Below are 23439 nucleotides of genomic sequence, written 5' to 3'. Positions count from 1 at the left end.
TATGAAAACTGAACACTTTAGCATAAAAGATGAAAATAAATATTGGGCATTCTAGAAAAGAAGTAGAAAAAGCATTTTGAAATTGATTTACCAAAATTTTTAATCCAATTGATTTTGAACCTTTAGCACAATCCATTGATTCGGACTAGAATTGAATAAATGTATCTAGGGAGAATTCGCTTTGACTTTGAAGTGACTACTCCATAGATTCAAGTGCATTCAATTGGATTGTTTCCTTATTCAATGAAGGAATTTTTAAGTTAAACCAACCTATTTTCAAAATATGAAGTGGACAAATAAAAATTTTGAGAGAGTCCTTCATTTGTCCCTCATTATAGACAACACCATCCATATTATCTATGGAATTCAAACTCGAACTCTATTTATAATTCCTTATTTCTATCTCATTAGCCTTGTGTCAATTTCATTTTATATTTTATTTTAGCATATTGATTTTTTTTTTTACTTTACGTCCAACCTCTCCCTCCTTTTTCATCTATATTCCTTTTTCTTTTTTCATTTTAGGGCCAAATTACGCCTGTTTTCATGTATTATCCTTTCTAACTGTCCATCAATTTGAGGATGAAATGATGTGTTAAAATTAAATCGCATATTTAAAACTCCTTGTAAACTACCTTAAAATATTAAGGTGAACCTTGGATATTGATCAAATATGATGAAATTTGGCACATCATATAAGCAAACTATTTCATTGACATAAAGTTGTACAAACTTGTCAAACGAGTAATCAAATCTAACAAGTAGGAAATATGCTTAGTGAGTCAATTAACAATCACTCAAATAGCATCATGCTTTTCTTGCGGCATGTTGTAGTACCGTATTAAGGTACGAGATGTGAAATTGCCTTTAAAGTATTGTATACACCACCTTTAAAGTACAAATTATGACATTACCTTTAAAATTTTGTAGGCATCATCTTTAAAATATCATGACATTGCTTCAAAGAAGGTGTTTATAATTTAAATCCATCTTAAATTTTAATTTGAATCTAAACTTAGTTGCGTCAACTTCCACTATCATCATCACTTCACAATATTTCTATCAATCCAATATACTAAATTTTCCATTAGCACAATCTATTAAAACAATAATTTCGTTAATCCAATATACTCAAAATATAAGTTGATAGTATTCTCCACACCACTTCATATAATTTAAACTTCACTCCAATGTCATACTTCTCATTTCACATCATGTACATATTTAATCAAGTCATGCTTCAAAATTCGCACCATATTCCTATGTACGTAACAATCTTATTTATAAGCAATAAAAGTAATAATGAATTTACTAACCAAATATATATATTAATGATGATTAGGTATTACTACTTAATTTCCTTCTTTTAATTATGTTAAAACAAATTCGATAACCCATACTCGTTTTTACTAATACTACTTGTAGTAATATTTTATGCTATATAAATAAATAAATAATAGTTATTTTTAGGAATTACAATAACTCACATTTCCCAAAATGCTTGTGATGTGTCCATTATACAAGCTCTTATGTATATTTATGAAGTAATTAAAAAATAAAATTTGTCCTTGCAAAACAAACAATACTAATTATTCAAATAAATGTAACTCTCAACAACTATAATCAAATGTGATGTGATATTAATTTATTGATTATGATTAATCCAAGTAACGTGAAATTAATTAATTTCAATTTTATACATATAAAAAGCAAGCGGAACATGGGAAGAGCTAAATCTTTATTTTGTCTCAATTAGACCATAATCTATTCTAAAATAAAATACCCAAAATTTAGGAGTGTTTTTTTTTTAATCTAAGCTTCATTTATAAATATTAGATGTCACCTCAAACATGAATCCACAATGAAGCTTATCTTATAATAATCTAGCTATATAAATATCCCCATTTCTTTATATCTAAAAATAAATAAATAAATAAACCCCACTCTCAATTATAAATTTATTTTATTTTGTGATTACTTGAGCAGTTTGTGTTATAATTATTTAATATTTGTATATTTAATATTTATTAGTGAATAATTTGTATGATTTTTTTTAGGCGATGAGTTCAAGGAAATAAATGTATATAACTTGTGGAACATAATTTGTTTTCATGTAGAAGAAGAAATGAATAAAAATATATGATTTTACTTTTCTCATAACTTCAACAAAACTATATAGTAACGTTAGGTACATAAATCATATTCAAATTTGATCTTTGAATTTTGTCCCTAATATGGTTAAATTTGACTAAGAAAATAATAATAATAATAATAATAATAATAATAATAATAATAATAATAATAATAATAATAATATATTGGGAAGAGTAGTTCAACAACATGAAACTGAAATGCATGATGAATACGTAAATTTCATTTTCATAAGCAATTATCTCATAGTTAAGAGTTGCTAAGCATTAAATAAAATGATGTTTGAACCCTAAATAACCTGCATGCCTTTCCTTTTATAAGATTATACATGAATTAAAATTAATGCTATCAATTTAAATTTAAAAATATTTTTATATTGGAATTAACTGCTTGGTCATTGAAAATGTGTTTTGATAAAATGTTGAAAATTTAAATTAATATTTTTAATCCTTATTTTTAAAATATGTTTGATAATCTAAAATAAAAATAATTAAATAGAATTTTTTTCTATAAAATGTGAAAAATGATAAGAGTATGTTTGATAAACCATTGAAAATAAAAAAGTTTCAACATTTAGTTTTTTAATTGTATTTGATAAATATATTAACAAATTACTTAAAATAACGATAGTTCTAGAAATTATGTGAATATATATATATATATATATATATATATATATATATATATATAAGATTATTATCCTATCCATGAAGTAAAAATATCTCTACAAGTAAGTCTAGGTTGATGTCATTTGTTTTTAGAGTGTATTAAAATAATTAAGAAAGACATTTGACAGTAACTTAAACCCGCTTGTGGTGTTTTTTTTACTCTGCTGGTAGCGGATAACATAATTATTCATATGTGGATCATTATCATGTTTTTGTAATAGCGTGAAAAAAATTACACAAATGGATTTAAAATGATGCCATAGATTTTAAAATTATTTTATTCAATTTAAGCGTAGATTCAAATTCAAATATTATTTTTATTTTAACTTTAAAATTTAAAATTTTAAAAATATATATAATATGAAACAACATTAAATTTAACAAGATACAAAACAATGATGAATTCAAACCTGAAATTCAATCTGTTTTAAACTCATTAAAACCATTTTTATATTTGATATCTTTTTAAAAATTTAACTTTAAAAACAAAGTCAAAAGGATACACAAAGAGGGAAAAAAATATATTGAAGACAAAAGAGAAGAGTGGAAATTATATATTTATTTAAATTAAAAATTAACCAATAACGTGAAAGAAGTTAGATTGTGTTGAAGGGCAGGATGGTGAACTAATATATATATATTTTTTTAATATGGGAAAAAGGCTTTATTGTTATTATTTATTTTTTTCTTTTAAGGATAAATATTTTCTAAAATATGCATAAAATTTATTCCTTTCATTTTTAAATCTAGTAATTTAGAACTCTACTTTTTAATTTCAAAATTTAAGTCAACTTGTTAACACTAATTTTTTAGTGTGACATTTTGAAATATAGTTATATAATTGTAGCAACGTAAAAATTAGCTTTAGCTTCGGTCGCTAATTGTGGCGATTAAAAACTTGGAAATTAAAGTTTGATTTAAAATAAACCGAGTCGCCACGATCCTTTTTCTAGGTGTGATCGGACACCTATTAGATTTCTTTTTAAAAACGAGAAAAGGCCGAGTTAAGGTCTACGTTAAAAGCCGAGAAAAATTAGGGTTCGGGAGTCGGTTACGCGCGAGGAAGGTATTAGCACCCTCGCGACGCCCAAAAATTGGTATCTCATAAACAAGTGTTGTCTTGATTTTCAAAAATATGAGTTCAAAGTAATATTCAATCGTGATCCGATTCAAAACACGAAAACTTTCAATTTTGATTTCCTTTTTTGAGAAGGGTATACCGATTAAACACGAACCGACAAATTCCACTCAACATAGCAATGGAACCGTCGACTTGGTATTAAACCGATATGTTGCCTTTGATTATCGAAATTAATTTAGAAACAAAAACGTGATTTTTAAAACGTGTAAGACAAAACGAATACAGAAATAAATAAACAAATGAAAGGACTAGGTATACATATTTAAGCAGATGACAAACATAACAAAAAATATTAAAACAATAACCGTGCATGCAAGATTAAATATGATATAGTATTGAATACAAGAACACAAAAGAATACGATGAATATACACATGAAAATAATTAAGAGTATATATGTAAAATATGTATATGTAAATATTAATGGTATTAGCAAGATGTATAAGATAATAAAATATATAACTAGTGATGTTAAATATATATTCATAATATTTACGTATGTACACAAAATAAATATCGAGGAACACATGCATCTAAAGAACATATATACCAATATATATAACGATATTATGAAAGGAACGAAACAAATAATGCATAAGGTTAAAACGAGGTTTTGAATAAAATTATTACCTATATACATATATAATAATAAAAATGGATACATGAAATGACATGAGAAATATAATTATGAATTTAGTATACAAGACTAACAATTGAATAGAATCATACACATGCACAATATTAGAATGTATATACATACATAATAATAATGTTAGAACACCTATTAATAATATTACGTAGATATATGCATATATGTATAATAATGATGAAAATAATAATAATAATAGTGAAAATAGGATAATAATAAATATAATAGTAAAAAGATAATACTATATGAAATGTGTATATATATATAATAACACACATATGCTAATATGAATAACGATAATAATACTACTAATAATAATAAAATACGAAGAAGTATATATAATATAATAATAATATTAAAATACAATAATTAAAAATAATATTATATATGAATATATACAATATTCACATGTAAAAACGATACTAATACATAGTAATAATAATAACAATAATAATAATAATACTAATAATAATAATAAATAAGAAAAATGACAAAAATGAACTAAAACAAAGCTTTGGGGCTAATTTTAAAAAATAAAAGGAAGGACCTATTTGAATGCGCTTGGAACGACAGGGGCTTACAGTATAATTTTCCAGCGCATTTAAACGGTGCGTATCATAGGGGACCAAATTGCGAACGCAACAATCAACGGGCCAATTTTAAAAAATATAAACTAAATTGTAAACGCCTAAAAGCGGAAGGGTCATTCGCGAATTAGACCCTTCCGCAAAAACACGCGGATCCTAACCTCGAGCGGATCGGGTCGACCGACCCGTCTCAAACAGCGTCGTTTTGTGTTCAAATCCGTACCAAAACAGTACTGTTTATTGGGCTATAAATAGCCTAAAAATCAAAAAAAATCATTTGTGAGGTGGGAAAGAAAAAAAGAAAGAGAGAAAGGAGAGAAAAGAAAGGGGAGAGGAGGAGCTCGGTGGGACTCGGCCAGGTCCGTCCACCGGACGGTCATCGACCAAATCACCGTGCGGCCTTGGCCACACCACGCATGCGATGGTAGGAGAGGTAAAATATTTTTTCTTTTTGTATTTTATTTTATGTTTTAAAATATTATTATCTATTTATTTATATGTATTTATGGGTGTAAAAAATTAAATCAAGATAGAAATAGAAAAACAATCACCTTAGGGTTTTGATTTCTAATTTTGCCTTGTTGATTTCTTGGTTTTGGGTATTGAATCTCGCCTTTTGATGTTAAAACGTAGTATCAATTGTTTTTTGTTAAGAAAGCGAAAAAAGAAAAAGAAAGGAGAAAAAGACCCCCTTTTACATTATTGTTCGCCTTTTATAGCCTATTTTTGTCACACTTTTATTATTCTTTTTGCTATCGCTACGCTTTTTCATTGTTTTTGCAGGCATGGAGGACCGGGGCGTGCATGGAGGCATGGGGCGTGCGTGGGGAGTGGTGTACCAGGGTATGGGGCTAGTGTCAGAGGAGAGTGGGGCGTGGTGGCCGTGCACATGGGACAACGGCGCTAGAAACCCTAGGGTTTCTGGCTTTCCAAATTTTTTAGAGTTTGGGCCTATCGGGCTTTACTGTTTTGGGTTGGCTGATGTATTAATTGGGCTTGGTGGGTATTGGGTTGTTTAAGTTAGGGTAGGTTAGTGGGTTTAGTTAGGTTTAATGGGTTTTGGGTTTGTAAGGGTTTAGGGGTTTGGCCCAAAATTGGCCTGTACAATAATTAAAAAAATGACGTTTTAATCAATCGTAATAAAAAAAAAAATAGAACTAACTGTTGGACTTAAATTTTGAAATCTAAAAAAATAAAGAGATTAACTTACTAAAAATAAAAGAATAGGAACTAAATTCTAAAATTTTGAAAAATACAGACACTTATAGCAATTTTTAAAACTTTTTTCTGGTTAAGGGTTAACGTAAAACCTTGATTCTGGGGGCTTCTAATTGCACTGTCAGATGTTCTATTTGTTGTTGTTTTCTGATAGAGACTAGTGTCGTTATTATCAAAGGTAAAGAAGGACAGCATCGTAAAATGACAAACAGTTGAGGGACAGAGTCGTTAACGAGGGATTTGGATAAGTTAAAAATTCGGGTACTTTTTACGGTGCTAGTGGTTCCCCGTTCCGTTGCCCGTTGGTCCACTCGTTTTGTAGCCTTTAGGAGAGGGTGGTCCTTGCCCCTCATATTACAATTTACAGCCTGTAAATTTATTACATTGAATTTTTGTTTTTATGTTATCTTGAATTTAAAGCCATATTATGATTTATTGGTGGCGGATTAAATTTAGAAGTGATTAATCTAGAACAATCAATTAAATTATTTGTTTAAGATAATTATATTATGTCTTATTTTACTACTTAAGCTTTGTTTTATCCTAATTTAGTTTTTCCACTAATCCAATAAGAATATGCCCTGATGTTCTATATTCTTGTTCGCAATTTCTTTATTTTAAAATAATTCAGAAAACAAAATATTAAAATGAGGTAATTCATAAATTAATAAAAGATGGACCCATAATGATTCAAAGTCGTGGGAAGCAATAATTATTTGCAATTTCCCCCTATCACATCTCAATTTAGTTTTTCCCAAAAGCTATTATAATAGTACAAAAAGGTTGGTCGAACACTTAGCAAGTACTCCCCTTCCCTCCTATATCTTATATCATTTTCAATTTATTTTAGACTTACTTCGTTAATCTAAACTTTTTATGGTAATTAAAATCCAAAGTCCAACTCTAAAATGATAATATTTTTTTTATTATTGAGAATTTTGATTAGATAACATTTTGAAAAATTCTTTCAAACACAAAAGTTCATTTTAAATAGAGTGAAATTTTTAACGATTATGATAATTGTTTATCACACCCCGTCCTGTTCTATTTTATGCAATTATCATTTTATCATTGCATATGTAATTATTAAAATAATAAAAAATAAAAATATGTTATAAAAACTTTTATGTATTTTATACTTAAATATTTACTTACATTTAAAATCATTGAAAATATAAAAAATATTAATAAAATTAAATTAAATTAAAGTAATAAGTAAAAAAATTAAATTAAAGTGAAGTGAAGATTCATTTAAGATCCACGAATATGATAATAATTTTTAACTCAAATAGGATAAGTAGATTATGTATATATGTCTTGGTTGGAATCTCATTCGCATAAAAATCACCTCCGTAATTAATCTTACTTGATACATCACACCCCAGAAACATTCAAACCTCGAATAACTTGTGGCCATGAATGTTTTTGTTTAAACCCTGTTATCACAGCCGGCCTTATAAGCTCAACTGCAGCGATCAACGTGTTGTAGAGTTGCAAACTGACCAGAAAAACTTTCACTCATAATTTCATTAACAGCCCATCATTGCAAGTGGCCTGTGGGCGCTGTCGGTTTTCGAGGAACAACCTCGTTTAGCCACTGGTTTTGTACCATGGAGGTATGTGCATGGTTTGTACTCTGCCTGAGAGTAAGAGCTAGCAGAAGAAGATAACAAAGCCCCCGGCAGATTGGCTTAGTTGGCAAAAAGAACCAGCTGCTGTTTTCTTTCACATTGTAGCATCAGTTTTCAGTAGTGTCTGTCGTCAGTTATGTAAAACTTTGCACACGTGTTTCTAATTCTAACATTGCCATGGAATCTTTTTGTCTCTGCCGCCGATATCTGGTTTTGATGTAATTGGTAACAGGTTTATGGTACAAGTGTCATCGCTCAGTTTCTTATCTTTTAAAACCCTTAGATATCTTGCACTTACATTAAACACATAATAAACGCAGTGTCCAATCAAGTCAAAATCAAGAAAAAAAATATATATCATTAATTTTTATTTGCAATAATTAAATTTATAAAATTCAAATATATGTTGTAAATTCTTTTATAATTAAAAATATAAAAATAGTTATAAAATAAATAAACATTTCCATAAATATATTAGAGGGTTGGTGCAAATTTTATTTAAACTTATCCCAAATAAATCAGAATATTTTAATAAATAAAGACATCGATTCAATTTTTTTACCATCCTATACATTTGTATATCAAATTAATTAGGCCTCAATTCAATTAAAAAATTATAAAAATAATTTTTCATATTATATTATTCGAATGTATTTAAATTTTTATTTCAAAAAAAACTTATAATGGGATTTGAACTATATCAATGTTTAAAATCTTAAATTTATCATTTTGAATTTTTATAATCCAACTTATGCAGGAATATATAATATTTTTGGGATAAAGCAACATTTAGCCCATGAACTTGAAAATATTTTTCAACTTAGTCCCTAAATTTTTTTATCCACAATTTTGATCCATGTGATGATGTATCATTATGATATCAATGCATATATTGATAACTTACCAAAAACACCAGCCTGAACCATTAAAATAGAATGAGTTTATAAGGGTTTAATTGCAAAGGTATGTACATAATTAATTCTATGATGAAATGAGAAAGAATATAGTCTTTTAAGTGATTCATATATGGGATACTAAAAATTAGGTAATGGTTGCATTAACTCAAAACAGTTGGTGGTTCCCAAAAATTCGTGGCTTACAAAAAGAGTTAGCGACAAGTTGAAGCTCAACAACTAACTTTGCCTTGTGTAATTAAATCTCATTTCTTCCTTTATTTTTTTTTTTAGGTCAGTGTTTGTTCAACTATAATCTTGGAACCACATTAGATTAGATATGGCTTTAAATTTAAGGTACAAACATATGGATCATTTTAATATTCGCAGTTGTAACGGATAAAGATGATTTTTTAAAAAAAATTACGAGGAATTATAATTAAATTATAAATTTTAAGAGATGAAAATATAATTTTATTATATATTAATTTGTGGTTTTATCTTTTTTAAAAGGATTAAATTTTTTTCAATTTTAGGAGCAAAATTGGATTTATCCTTTATATTTGCCCCGGTAATAGATATTAACCTTTGAATATCTTTTAGCTTAATCCGCTTATTTTTAGGGATAATTAATATGTCTTACATTTTGTAGATTTGGATGTTTTAATTATTATTTAGAGTAGATGCTGTTATTAATCCTCATATCTCTATTACTCGAATTTGTTATATTTTTTGGATAACCGATTAGGATTATGCATTATCCACTTTATTTTTAAAAAGTATAATTTAATTAATATGTAAAAACTACATCGCAAGTTACTTTAAAATAATTTTATTCTTATTTTGACTACTTTAATTTTTTTGTCAATTTAGTCATTTTAATTAAGATGATTACTCAAATTGATAATTATCATTGAAAATTCTATTAATTTACTAATGGATTATTGACATAACATTTTATTACTTTAGACTAAAGCTAGATTTAGTCCAAAACACTTTCGTTTTTGTTATTTGTAATTAACATAAGACTAAAGTTTGTAATTTTTCTCTTTTTCCTTTCTCTTCTTATTTGCTTCTCGAGAAAAGTAATAGAGGGAAATAAAGTTGTTTTTTATTCTTTTAAAATAACCCAAGCCCACTCTCATGGACGACAACTAGTAAATGACGCCATTACTACTCTTATTAGTATTACATGCGCTGGAAAAAATTTAAAATAATAAATTTTAAAATTTTCTTTAATTACTATTTTAACTATAAAAATAAAGAAAAACTCTCTCAATTTATTTTCAACTCTATCAATTTCCTTTTAATTTTCAAATTATTAAAAAAAGTTGAGAATGTGGTTGAAGATCATCTACGTACGGAATTATCATTTACCAATTTTTCCGGCGCTTCTTCTATAGCAACAAACGTTTTAGATGTCAAAACCTCTTATTTTAATGTTATTTTCTCCTTCACCAATCAGTACTTCTTTTTGACAATTTCAATATTTTTTTAAATATAGTAAAATTTTTTATTTGGGTACATTCTATTGCTAAGATGAATTTGATTGTGTAAATATTGATGGATTGTTAAGGCTTGCTTGATTTTCTGGAAAATTAAATTTGTAAGATGAGCTTGATTACCAATGGCTAAGAAGAACCTCATGGCAAACAACAATGCTAGAACCAAGAGAAGAATTTAAAGCAGTTTTTTTATTTTGATATAATGCCTACTTTTACCCATACCTCAAATTCGTAAATTGAAAAAACATACACGCTTAAACATACTTAAATTCACATCTTTAATATCAACTGAACTAAAGGCACAATCATCTTGCATGTTGAAATATGAAATTTACAGAATTTGCAATTTTTTTTTTTACATGTTGCCATTATCAAGTATACCCCTCTCTTCTGCTTCAGCCTTACCCCATGCTCTATGTATCACAAGCCTGAACTTTAACCCGACAAATCGTACTACTTTGGATACAAAAATCGTTTTTAAGTTGCCTAAGTCAATCTAAAACACTTTTATAGTTGTCTTTTAATCTTTGTTTGCTTCCGACAAGCTAGATAGGTTTTGAGTCTTTGCAGATGCATATGCATATAGTCGTATACAGCTCATAATATGTGAAAATACCTTGTTTGTTCGTCCCTTTAGGTAAACCAAGTTGTCTTAAAGTATGAACATGCACCAATATTTTCTCCTTTCTCATAAAGCTACATACCCTCCCTTATATGTCTTTATTTCGGCATTAAATTATAGATGAACCATATTGGGGGCAAAATTATTACCTCCAATGTTGCTTTTAATTTTTTTTAAATCACAATAAATTATTTGATATTACCAGTTTCGATACAAGCATTAAATTAAATAACTCAACAAATAAGTTTATTTATAGTTTTTTTATTCTGATTAAACTTGAACCTAAACACTCGATGGTAAAAGAAGACTAAAGATCAAGATAGATCTAAAGGCCACGAGACAAACAAGGCCCCCTAGGATGGGAAAATTTGTTTTAGACTATTAAAAATTTTATAAAATTTAATACGTGAAAATTATAATTATCCTCTAAAATGATAAATTTTTATTTAATTCTTCTAAAACTATAAACACTATGTCAATACAATGGTGAAATCACATTATAACTCTTATAAAATATATAACTTAACTTCAACTCCTATATTTTTTACTTCATCCCTAAATCAAGGACATAATTAGAGAGATAGGGAACGAACTTTACTCTCTTAACTATGTGATATAATATCAATTTTACCTTTGATCCCAAAATTTTTAAAATTTATTTTGACTTTAATATAGAATTTTAGTTTCACTCTACTTAAAATAACGTTTAGACGAAAATTTTGTTGAATTATTAAATTTTTTTAAAAAAAGCAACAACGTGTATGTGTTATATCAATCACATTCAAATAAGCAACAACAAAATATTCATAGAAAGAAAGGATATGATTTTCATTCCTTGTGATGAAGATGGATTGATGTTTGATGTTACCTAATTTGTAGTTTAAACATTCGTTTTTAATTTCCGAATCTGTATAGCTAACTTGTAAACCACATCAATACTAATTAATTAACCCAAACAATTAGATATAATTATTTTAAATAAAATAATGCAGGAAGAAGTAACAAGTACTGGACCACAGGGAGTTAATTGTTTGGCTAAACTAATTGACATATGGCTATTGCTATACTTAAAAGGAGTTTTAAGTGGAATTATATATACAATTCTAGAATTAAAGTCAATTTAATATAACAATACAACGATTTAAATTTAAAGTTCACATATATGGAACTTAAATTTAGAATGTTCTGAATAAAAATTCATACATAAAATTTGCGTATAATAAGACTCAAATATGATTATTTAACGTTTCAAAATCTCAATTTTAACAACAATTATAATTAATGAGTATTATACGTTTGTTAATAAAAATGAGATAACATTTATGATAATAAAAGGGATGTGAATACGTAGGCTTATTTAAAATAAAGTTATGGGTTTAATTGGTAGGAAAATGTTGATAAGCATGTGACATTGTGAATGTATGGTCTACAAATTCGGTACCAAAGTGTTTTTTGATGAATAATAACTATGTTAGTACAGTACAATGACAGGCTTGGTTGGTGGTGCCAATTTGTTTGGTTATTTTTAGTTAATTTCATTTAATTTATTATTTATTTTTAGTTTAAAAATTTAAAAATCAATTTACTAAAAAAATATAAAGATTGATGATATGTGAATTAATTTCTGAGATTCCGAAATTCATCTTTAAAATATTATTATTATGCGTATGTTTGACGTAATGATAAAAGAAGAAATGCCCATTTTATTAAAAGTCGGTTGTTTTCCAAACAGTGATTTAAGAAGGTGATTGAATAATGATGTAGCTTCCAACTGAAGTTTAAATGCAACCATCATTTATGGTTTTATACAAGGCCAAATGTCCCCTCATTTTTCCTTTTATTTTTATAATTTATTTAACTACCTAATTTCGACTTTAATTTATTAACTGCACGATTTCAATTATAAATGTTTAAAAGATTTAACATATAATTTATTTATTTTTATTTTGTCATTTTCGAAAGTAACGGATTTTTCTTTTTTCTTTTTGTACTTGAATTTTTTTAATTTAGTATTTAAATTTATTTTAACATTTAATTTGATACTCAAATTAAGTGATACTATTGATATAATAAATATTTAATATGTGAGTTTTAATAAAAAGCATAAATATTTAATTGAGACAAAAAATTTAGATACCAAATTGAACATTGAAATTAAACTTAAGTACTTAACTGAAATAAGAAAAATTTAAATACCAAAACTAAACCCAAATATTAAATTGAAAAAAAACTAATATTTGACATTGAATATGAAAATGTTTCAGTCCAAATTAAAGTATTTACATTGAATTATTCAAATAAATTTAATTTTTCATATTAAATAGGTATATGATACAAATAAAATATTTGGAAATTGGACTAGACGAGATAGCATTAGAGGTGTTCATGGGTCAGGTTGGGCTGAACTAAAAATCATGTCCGTTTATTGGGCTTGGGCCTAGCCCAAAAAATAGGACTAAAATTTTGCCCAAGCCCAACCCAGATAAAAAATACTAAAACCCGTGCCCTACCAGCCCGTATTAATTTTTTATATTATTTTTAAATATATATAATACATCAAAAATACTAAAAACATCAAAATAAATATTTCCCAACAAATTGAAAATAAATTTTAAAAAATATGTAGACTTAAATAACACTAAGATAAATGTAACTTAACAAGCAAATGTGTAACGCCCCCACGGCCGAAACCGTCACCGGAGTCAAGCTTGAGGTGTTACTAAACTTATCTTACCTTTTAAACAACTCTAAATCACTTATTTTAACTTTCGGAATAAACTATTTTCGGCGTCATGGTTGCTTAAAAATTTATTTCTCGAGTTTCAAAACTCGAAATTAAGATCCGTAAATTTTTCCTGAAACTAGACTCATATATCTATCTATTAATTTTTTTTTAGAATTTTTAACTTAGCCAATTAGTACAGTTTATTAGTTAAAATTATCCCTGTTTCAGAATTCGACTACACTGGCCTCTACTTACTACGAACCACTTTTCTCTCTGTAAAAAAATTCATATGACTATACCGTTTGTTTCCATTAAAACTAGATTCAATAAGGATTCTAAACATATAAAGTACACCATCTAATTATTTTTGTAAAATTTATGGTGAATTTCTAAAGTTGGAACAGGGGATCCAAAAATTGCTCTGGCCCTATTTCACTAAAACCCAGATATCTTATAAAATACAAAACCTTTACCTGTTTTGATTATTCCATATGAAAATAGACACAATGAGCTTTAATTTCATATATTATTCACCATCAACCCATGTCTCTACAATTTCTTGTGATTTTCAAAATCACGTTATTTCTGATACTTGAATCTGTTTTTAAGTTACTTTCACATTTTCATAGTTTTCATGTGATAGTTACTACTTAATCATACATACTATTAAACATGTATATCATCAGCCATTCTATTAGTTAATCACTAGAAAGTATTTACACATCATTCATTGATCATATCATATTAAAAGAAACCAAGTTCCTATACATGCCATACACAAAACGAAACGTTTAACTATACCAATGTGGTTTCTTCGATAGTGTGATCGGTCTCCGACATTTCCTTCAATCCCGAGTGGCTTGATAAAACTATAAGAAAAAGAAAATAAAGAGAGTAAGCACTAGGCTTAGTAAGCTTACAAGCAAATAAATTACAACATTCAACATGTTGAATAAATATACATAATGTCACCTAGCCTCATAAACTTCCTTTACTTCTCATTTTCTACCTTCTTCTTTACTCACTTACCTTCTTTCTTACCTGACCTTTCACTATTCATAAATATAATCTACCTTCCCTTTTTGCTGATAATTCACTGTAATTTAACGTGTACAATGACCCGTTGAACCACTCGGAATACTAAGGGTACTAGGGTCGTTCATGTCTATCAATATCCTGCCAATGCCATGTCTTCGACATGGACTTACATGAATTATTCCTGTCTCCAATGCCATATATATATATATATATTATGGGCTTACATGGCTCATTCCTGTCTCCAAAGCCATATATCTGATATGGACTTACATGGCTCATTTCTGTCCTGTCCTGTCCTGTCAACCCCAATATCCTAACATTCCTAAGGTTCAAACGGGGCTTCCTGATGCTTTTTCTCTGTCACTTCGCCTTTAATTCGACTTTAAATATTCTCATAACATAAATATATAAATGCTGGAAATTGACAATAATAATGTAAATAAAAGAATATTGCATTTATTTACTGTAAACTTACCTTGATACAAAATGTGACTAAACCTTACAATTTAGTCCTTTACTTTTTCTTTTCCTCGTTCTTCTTTGGATTCTTGATCTATAATATAAAATATTTCTACTCATTAGCATTTATTTTATTTCTATTTTACTTCACAATTTATGCTGTTCAAATTTTGAAATTGCACTTTCACCCCAAAATTTACAATTTTTTACAATTTAGTCCCTGCTCAATTCACCCATCAATTGAACTAATTTTTTCTAAATTAACACTTTTATTTTATCATTATAAACTATTTCACAGCCTTTGATATTTTGAATTTCAACACCAACATCTAATTCACAATTTTGCTCACAATTAGGTCCTAAATACCATTTTCTATCAAAATGACTTAATAAAACAACCTTAATATGAAATTAGAACTTCAATTTCATAATAATTCATCATAAACTACCCTTACTCAGCCAGGGTAACTTCCAATTTCACCCACCAAATCAAAAACTAATGAATTAGATGATTGGACCTAATTGTAAAAGTCACAAAAACATAAAATTACTAAGAAATAGTAAAAATTGAACTTACATGGTGCAAAAACATGAAAAACCAGCATAGGAGACCTGCTACGGCGTTTCGGCTGAGAAAGATGAAGAAATGTCTAGATTTTCAATTACATCATTTTTTAACTATTAACTTTTATGCTAATTCCAATTTTGTCCCTTGTTCACATTGTTTTCTTGCTTATTTCATACCCAAACCGTCCAGCCATTAACCTTTGGGTCTAATTGCTCTTTAAATCCATCTTTTAAATACTTAAGCTATTTACTCACAATTTAACAAATTTTGAGCTATTTTCAGTTTAGTCCTTTTTAATTAATTAGCTATCCAAACATCAAAATTTTCTAACGAAACTTTAATACTAACTCAATGACACTTCATAAATATTTATAAAAATATTTATAGCTTGATTTTCAAATTCGAGGTCTCGATACCTCGTTTTTGACCCGTCTGACCTAATAAATTATTTTAATTCACTAATTTCACCATTTCACAAATTCTTCTAAATTCTTACTTGACTCATAAATATTAAGTTACTATCTTGTTCAATCTTATTTGTCCGATTTAGTGATCTCAAATCACCATTTTGACACCACTGAAAATTAGGTCGTTACATTCTACCTCGGATTTGTGGTTTCGCAACCATCGTCCGTTTAGGCCCTATTTCGGGATGTTACATTTCTCCCCTTTTAGGGATTTTCGTCCCGAAAATCTTACCTGTGAAGAGATTTTGGTACTATTTTCGCATAGCCTCTTCGGGTTCCCATGTAGCCTCGTCTACCCCATGTCTATTCCATAGTATTTTCACAAGCGCAATACTTTTGTTCCTTGATTGCTTTACCTCTCGAGCTAGAATCTTTACCGGTTCTTCACCGTAAGTCATATCTGGTTGAATCTCAACCTTTGTCTAAGAAATCACTTGTGACGGATCTGAATGATAACGACGTAGCATAAACACATGAAATACATTTTGAATCTTCTCTAACTCAATCGGGAAAGCAAACCGATATGCTAATAGTCCGACTCTCTCAATCACTTCAAACGGTCCAATAAAATGTGGACTTAGTTTGCCTTTCTTGCCAAATCTGAGAACTTTCTTCCACGGGGATACTTTCAAAAAAACTTTGTCACCAACTTGATATTCGATCTCTTTTCTTTTTAAATCTGCATACGACTTACGCTCGTCTCAAAGCGCTTTTAAACAATTTCGATAACTTTCACCTTTTCTTCATTTCTTTAACTAGATCAACCCCAGAATCCGCTTTCTTTAAGCTCATCCAATATAAAGGTGTGCGACATTTACGTCCATACAAAGCTTCATAAGGTGCCATCTTCAAACTCGACTGATAACTATTATTGTAGGCAAACTCTACTAATGGTAAATATTTTTCCCAACTGCCTTGAAATTCCAGTACACAACATCTAAGCATATATTCAAGTACCTGAATAACTCTCTCTGACTGACCATCGGTTTGAGGGTGGAAAGCTGTACTAAAACTCAACTTTGTGCCCAAAGCCTTCTGTAATTTCTTCCAAAATCGTGAAGTAAATCTTGGATCTCTATCTGAAATGATCGATAATGGTACCCCGTGTAGTTTGACTATCTCTGAAATATACAACTCGGCCAACTTGTCAAGTGAATAATCCATACGAACTGGGATAAAATGAGCCGACTTCGTTAACTTATCAATCACAACCTATATGCATCTTTCTTTCTCTGTAAACGGCAATCCTGTCACAAAATCCATAGTAACTCGATCCCATTTCCACTCGGGGACTAGCACAGTCGCAATAAACTGAAGGTACGATGTTCGGCCTTTACCTGGCCGAGATCAAGCATCTAAAACAAACTCGAAATGTCCTTTTCATTCCTACCCACCAAGACATTTTTTTAAATCATTATACATCTTTGTACTACGGATGAATAGACAAAGAACTACTATGTGCTTCCTGTAAAATCTTTCGAATAAGCTCATCATTCTTCGGTATGCATACCTTGTCTCGGAACATCAAACAACCGTCAGAACTGATCTGAAAATCTGACTCTACATCCGACTCGCACTGATCTCTTTTGGCTAACAACTCACTGTCATTTTTTTGAGCTTCACAAATTTCTTCAAGAAACATCGGTTTAGCTCTCAACTCAGCTAAGATAAAACCATCATCTGATAAGGCTAGACTAGTGTTCAAAGCTCTTAATGCAAATAAAGATTTCCTACTCAAAGCATTAGCAACAACGTTTGCCTTACCTGGGTGATAATCGATCACTAGCTCATAATCTTTAATCAACTCTAACCATCTTCTTTGCCTCAAATTCAAATCTTTTTGAGTAATCAAATATTTCAAACTTTTGTGATCAGTGAATATGTGGCACTTCTCACCGTACAAATGATGTCTCCAAATCTTCACATAAAAACAATGGCGCTAGCTCTAAATCATGTGTCGGATAGTTCTTCTCATGTGGCTTTAGTTGTCTAGAGGCATAAGCAATTACCTTCCCTTCTGCATAAGTACACAACCAAGTCTATTCATGGACGCATCATCGTAAATCACAAACTCCTTACCGGTTCTAGTTGCACTAAAGCAGAGCTTTAGTCAACAATGCTTTTAACTTGTCAAAACTCGTTGACACTTCTCATCCATTCAAACTTGACATCCTTTTACAGCAATCTTATCACGGGTAGCTATCATGGAAAATCCCTCTACAAATCGCCTATAATATCCGGCAAGACCAAGAAAACTTCTAACTTCTGATACATTTCTAGGAGGCTTCCAATCAACAATGGCTGAAATATTGCTCGGATCAACCTTAATACCTTCACCTGAAACAATATGTCTAAGAAAACTAACTTCTCGTAACCAGAACTCACTTTTGCTGAACTTGGCATACAACTGATTATCTTTCAGAATCTGTAAAACTGTTCTCAAATGCTCTGCATGCTCAGTCTCATCATAAGAATAAATCAAGATATCATCAATAAACAACACTACAACTTATCCAAGTACGGTCTAAAAATTTGGTTCATTAAGTCCATGAAAATGGCAGGAGCATTAGTCAAGCCAAATGGCATCACAAGGAACTCATAATGACCATACCTAGTCCGGAAAGCAATCTTCAAGACATCTGACTCTTTAACTCACAACTGATAATATCTGGATCTCAAATCTATCTTGAAAAACACAGTAGCTCCCTTCAATTGATCAAACAGATCATCAATTCTAGGCAATGGATACTTCTTCTTTATTGCTACCTTGTTAAGTTGCCGATAATTTATTCACAATCTCATCGATCCATCATATTACCTTGTTTCAATTCCAGGAATTCCTTTCTCTTCTGGTCAATAAACCTCGATGATGTACTTTTACGAAATTCCTCCTAAAAGAAATCCCAAGTGACCTCTCCTTTGGTACAACCGATACAAGTGTCTTCCACTAGTAGTAGGCTGAGTCTCTAAGAAGTGATACTACACATTTCATACATTCCTCGGTGTACAAGATAATTCATCAAAGACTCGATAGTATTTTCCAACCAAAATTCGCTCTTTCGCATCATCATCTTTTGTTGCTCGAACTCTTCGCCCCTTGTTTCTGATTCTATCAATGGTGGTTTTCTCTTATCACTGCACTGTGATTGGGGAGCTTGAGCTACATGGGTAGCCCGAGAATCATGAAGGGTGGAGGTCTAACTGCCGGATTCGTGCGAACGAACTCGGCAAACAAATCATTCAAAGCTTGGAAGAGAGCTTCGAGTCACTCCTCCCGATTAATCATTCATGGCCTATTCTCGGATGGTGCTACCCCTTCATGGGAGCAGCGCATTACTTTCTACATCATCATCACCAGCTCACTCGGGATCCATTACAATAAAACAAAATATTTAAAAATCGTCGAGTCTTCACACTATCAAAATACAAGTATGGCATGTATAGCTAGACTTTTTCTCACACTAACTGTTCCGAGAACCGACTAAACCTGCTCTAATACCAATAAATGCAACGCCCCCACGCCCGAAACCGTCACCGGAGTCAAGCTTGAGGTGCAATACCAATAAATGCAACGCCCCCACGCCCGAAACCGTCACCGGAGTCAAGCTTGAGGTGTTACTAAACTTATCTTACCTTTTAAACAACTCTAAATCACTTATTTTAATTTTCGGAATAAACTATTTTCGGCGTCATGGTTGCTTAAAAATTCATTTCTTGAGTTTCAAAACTTGAAATTAAGATCCGTAAATTTTTCCTGAAACTAGACTCATATATCTATCTATTAATTTTTTTTTAGAATTTTTGACTTAGCCAATTAGTACAGTTTATTAGTTAAAGTTATCCCTGTTTCAGAATTCGACTACACTGGCCTCTACTTACTACGAACCACTTTTCTCTCGGTAAAAAAATTCATATGACTATACCGTTTGTTTCCATTAAAACTAGATTCAATAAGGATTCTAAATATATAAAGTACACCACCTAATTATTTTTGTAAAATTTATGGTGAATTTCTAAAGTTGGAACAGGGGATCCAAAAATTGCTCTGGCCCTATTTCACTAAAACCCAGATATCTTATAAAATACAAAACCTTTACCTGTTTTGATTATTCCATATGAAAATAGACACAATGAGCTTTAATTTCATATATTATTCACCATCAACCCATGTCTCTACAATTTCTTGTGATTTTCAAAATCACGTTATTTCTGATACTTGAATCTGTTTTAAGTTACTTTCACATTTTCATAGTTTTCATGTGATAGTTACTACTTAATCATACATACTATTAAACATGTATATCATCAGCCATTCTATTAGTTAATCACTAGAAAGTATTTACACATCATTCATTGATCATATCATATTAAAAGAAACCAAGTTCCTATACATGCCATACACAAAAGCAAACGTTTAACTATACCAATGTGGTTTCTTCGATAGTGTGATCGGTCTCCGACGTTTCCTTCGATCCCCGAGTGGCTTGATAAAAACTATAAGAAAAAGAAAATAAAGAGAGTAAGCACTAGGCTTAGTAAGCTTATAAGCAAATAAATTACAACATTCAACATGTTGAATAAATATACATAATGTCACCTAGCCTCATAAACTTCCTTTATTTCTCATTTTCTACCTTCTTCTTTACTCACTTACATTCTTTCTTACCTGACCTTTCACTATTCATAAATATAATCTACCTTCCCTTTTTGCTGATAATTCACTGTAATTTAACGTGTACAATGACCCGTTGAACCACTCGGAATACTAAGGATACTAGGGTCGTTCATGTCTATCAATATCCTGCCAATGCCATGTCTTCGACATGGACTTACATGAATTATTCCTGTCTCCAATGCCATATATATATATATATATATATATATATATATTATGGGCTTACATGGCTCATTCCTGTCTCCAAAGCCATATATCTGATATGGACTTACATGGCTCATTTACATCTGTCCTGTCTGTCAACCCCAATATCCTAACATTCCTAAGGTTCAAACGGGGCTTCCTGATGCTTTTTCTCTGTCACTTCGCCTTTAATTCGACTTTAAATATTCTCATAACATAAATATATAAATGCTGAAAATTGACAATAATAATGTAAATAAAAGAATATTGCATTTATTTACTGTAAACTTACCTTGATACAAAATGTGACTAAACCTTACAATTTAGTCCTTTACTTTTTCTTTTCCTCGTTCTTCTTTGGATTCTTGATCTATAATATAAAATATTTCTACTCATTAGCATTTATTTGATTTCTATTTCACTTCACAATTTATGCTGTTCAAATTTTGAAATTGCACTTTCACCCCAAAATTTACAGTTTTTTACAATTTAGTCCCTGCTCAATTCACCCATCAATTGAACTAATTTTTTCTAAATTAACACTTTTATTTTATCATTATAAACTATTTCACAGCCTTTGATATTTTGAATTTCAACACCAACATCTAATTCACAATTTTGCTCACAATTAGGTCCTAAATACCATTTTCTATCAAAATGACTTAATAAAACAACCTTAATATGAAATTAGAACTTCAATTTCATAATAATCCATCATAAACTACCCTTACTCAGCCATGGTAACTTCCAATTTCACCCACCAAATCAAAAACTAATGAATTAGATGATTGGACCTAATTGTAAAAGTCACAAAAACATAAAAATTACTAAGAAATAGTAAAAATTGAACTTACATAGTGCAAAAACATGAAAAACCAGCATAGGAGACCTGTTACGGCGTTTCTAGCTGAGAAAGATGAAGAAATGTCTAGATTTTCAATTACATCATTTTTTTAACTATTAACTTTTATGCTAATTCCAATTTTGTCCCTTGTTCACATTGTTTTCTTGCTTATTTCATACCCAAACCGTCCAGCCATTAACCTTTGGGTCTAATTGCTCTTTAAATCCATCTTTTTAAATACTTAAGCTATTTACTCACAATTTAACAAATTTTGAGCTATTTTCAGTTTAGTCCTTTTTAATTAATTAGCTATCCAAACATCAAAATGTTCTAACGAAACTTTAATACTAACTCAATGACACTTCATAAATATTTATAAAAATATTTATAGCTCGATTTTCAAATTTGAGGTCTCGATACCTCGTTTTTGACCCGTCTAACCTAATAAATTATTTTAATTCACTAATTTCACCATTTCACAAATTCTTCTAAATTCTTACTTGACTCATAAATATTAAGTTACTATCTTGTTCAATCTTATTTGTCCGATTTAGTGATCTCAAATCACCATTTTTGACACCACTGAAAATTAGGCCGTTAAATTCTACCTCGGATTTGTGGTTTCGCAACCACTGTTCCGTTTAGGCCCTGTTTCGAGATGTTACAAAATGCTTCTAAAATAATAATAAAAAAAATTAACAAATGCCTTTAAAATAGTAAGAAAATTAACAATAAAATAAATTTTATACAATATCCAAACAATAACAACAAAAAAGTAGCAACATAATAGTTAAATGGTAGCAAAATAGGGAGAAAACAACAAGAAAATAACATTCAAAAATTAAAAATGCAGATTTTTTTTGCTCTTTAGTGAATTCGGTCGGCCCGAGCTAAAAATACCTTACCCGAGGCCCGATCTATTTTTTAAACGGGCCTTATTTTTTTTGTTCAAACCCATTTTCGGGCCTATATTTTTGCTCAAACCCTCCCATATTTCAGGAGGGCCTTCAAGCCGGGCCGGGTAGCCTTACCCATGCACACCTCTAAATAGCATCTAGCACTAGAAATAAGCCTAAGTTATGGGCCATTTTCTGTGGCCCAATAACTATTATTAGCCATGTCCAAATTACTCCTATCCCAAACCTTCTTACTATCTCAAGGAGTGAAATCAGAAATTAGTATGGGGGATGGGGATGAAGAGTGATAATAAAATTTTAATTTTTAAAAATTAAAGGTAAAAACTTTATTTAAAAAAGGATTTAAACTGAATACTTAACAATTAGGAGAGACTAAAATTGTTATTAGTCCGCTTAATCAAGAGGGGTAACCAACTAAGACTCTTACTTCTTTATTTAGCTACGCCCTTAACTATCTCTTTTTTATGTATGGTTTTGAAATAGCTTTTTTTTTTCCTT

The sequence above is a fragment of the Gossypium arboreum genome, chromosome 7 (genome assembly GCF_025698485.1).
Source record: "Gossypium arboreum isolate Shixiya-1 chromosome 7, ASM2569848v2, whole genome shotgun sequence".
Taxonomy (NCBI): domain Eukaryota; kingdom Viridiplantae; phylum Streptophyta; class Magnoliopsida; order Malvales; family Malvaceae; genus Gossypium; species Gossypium arboreum.
This window is presented reverse-complemented; position numbering follows the sequence as displayed.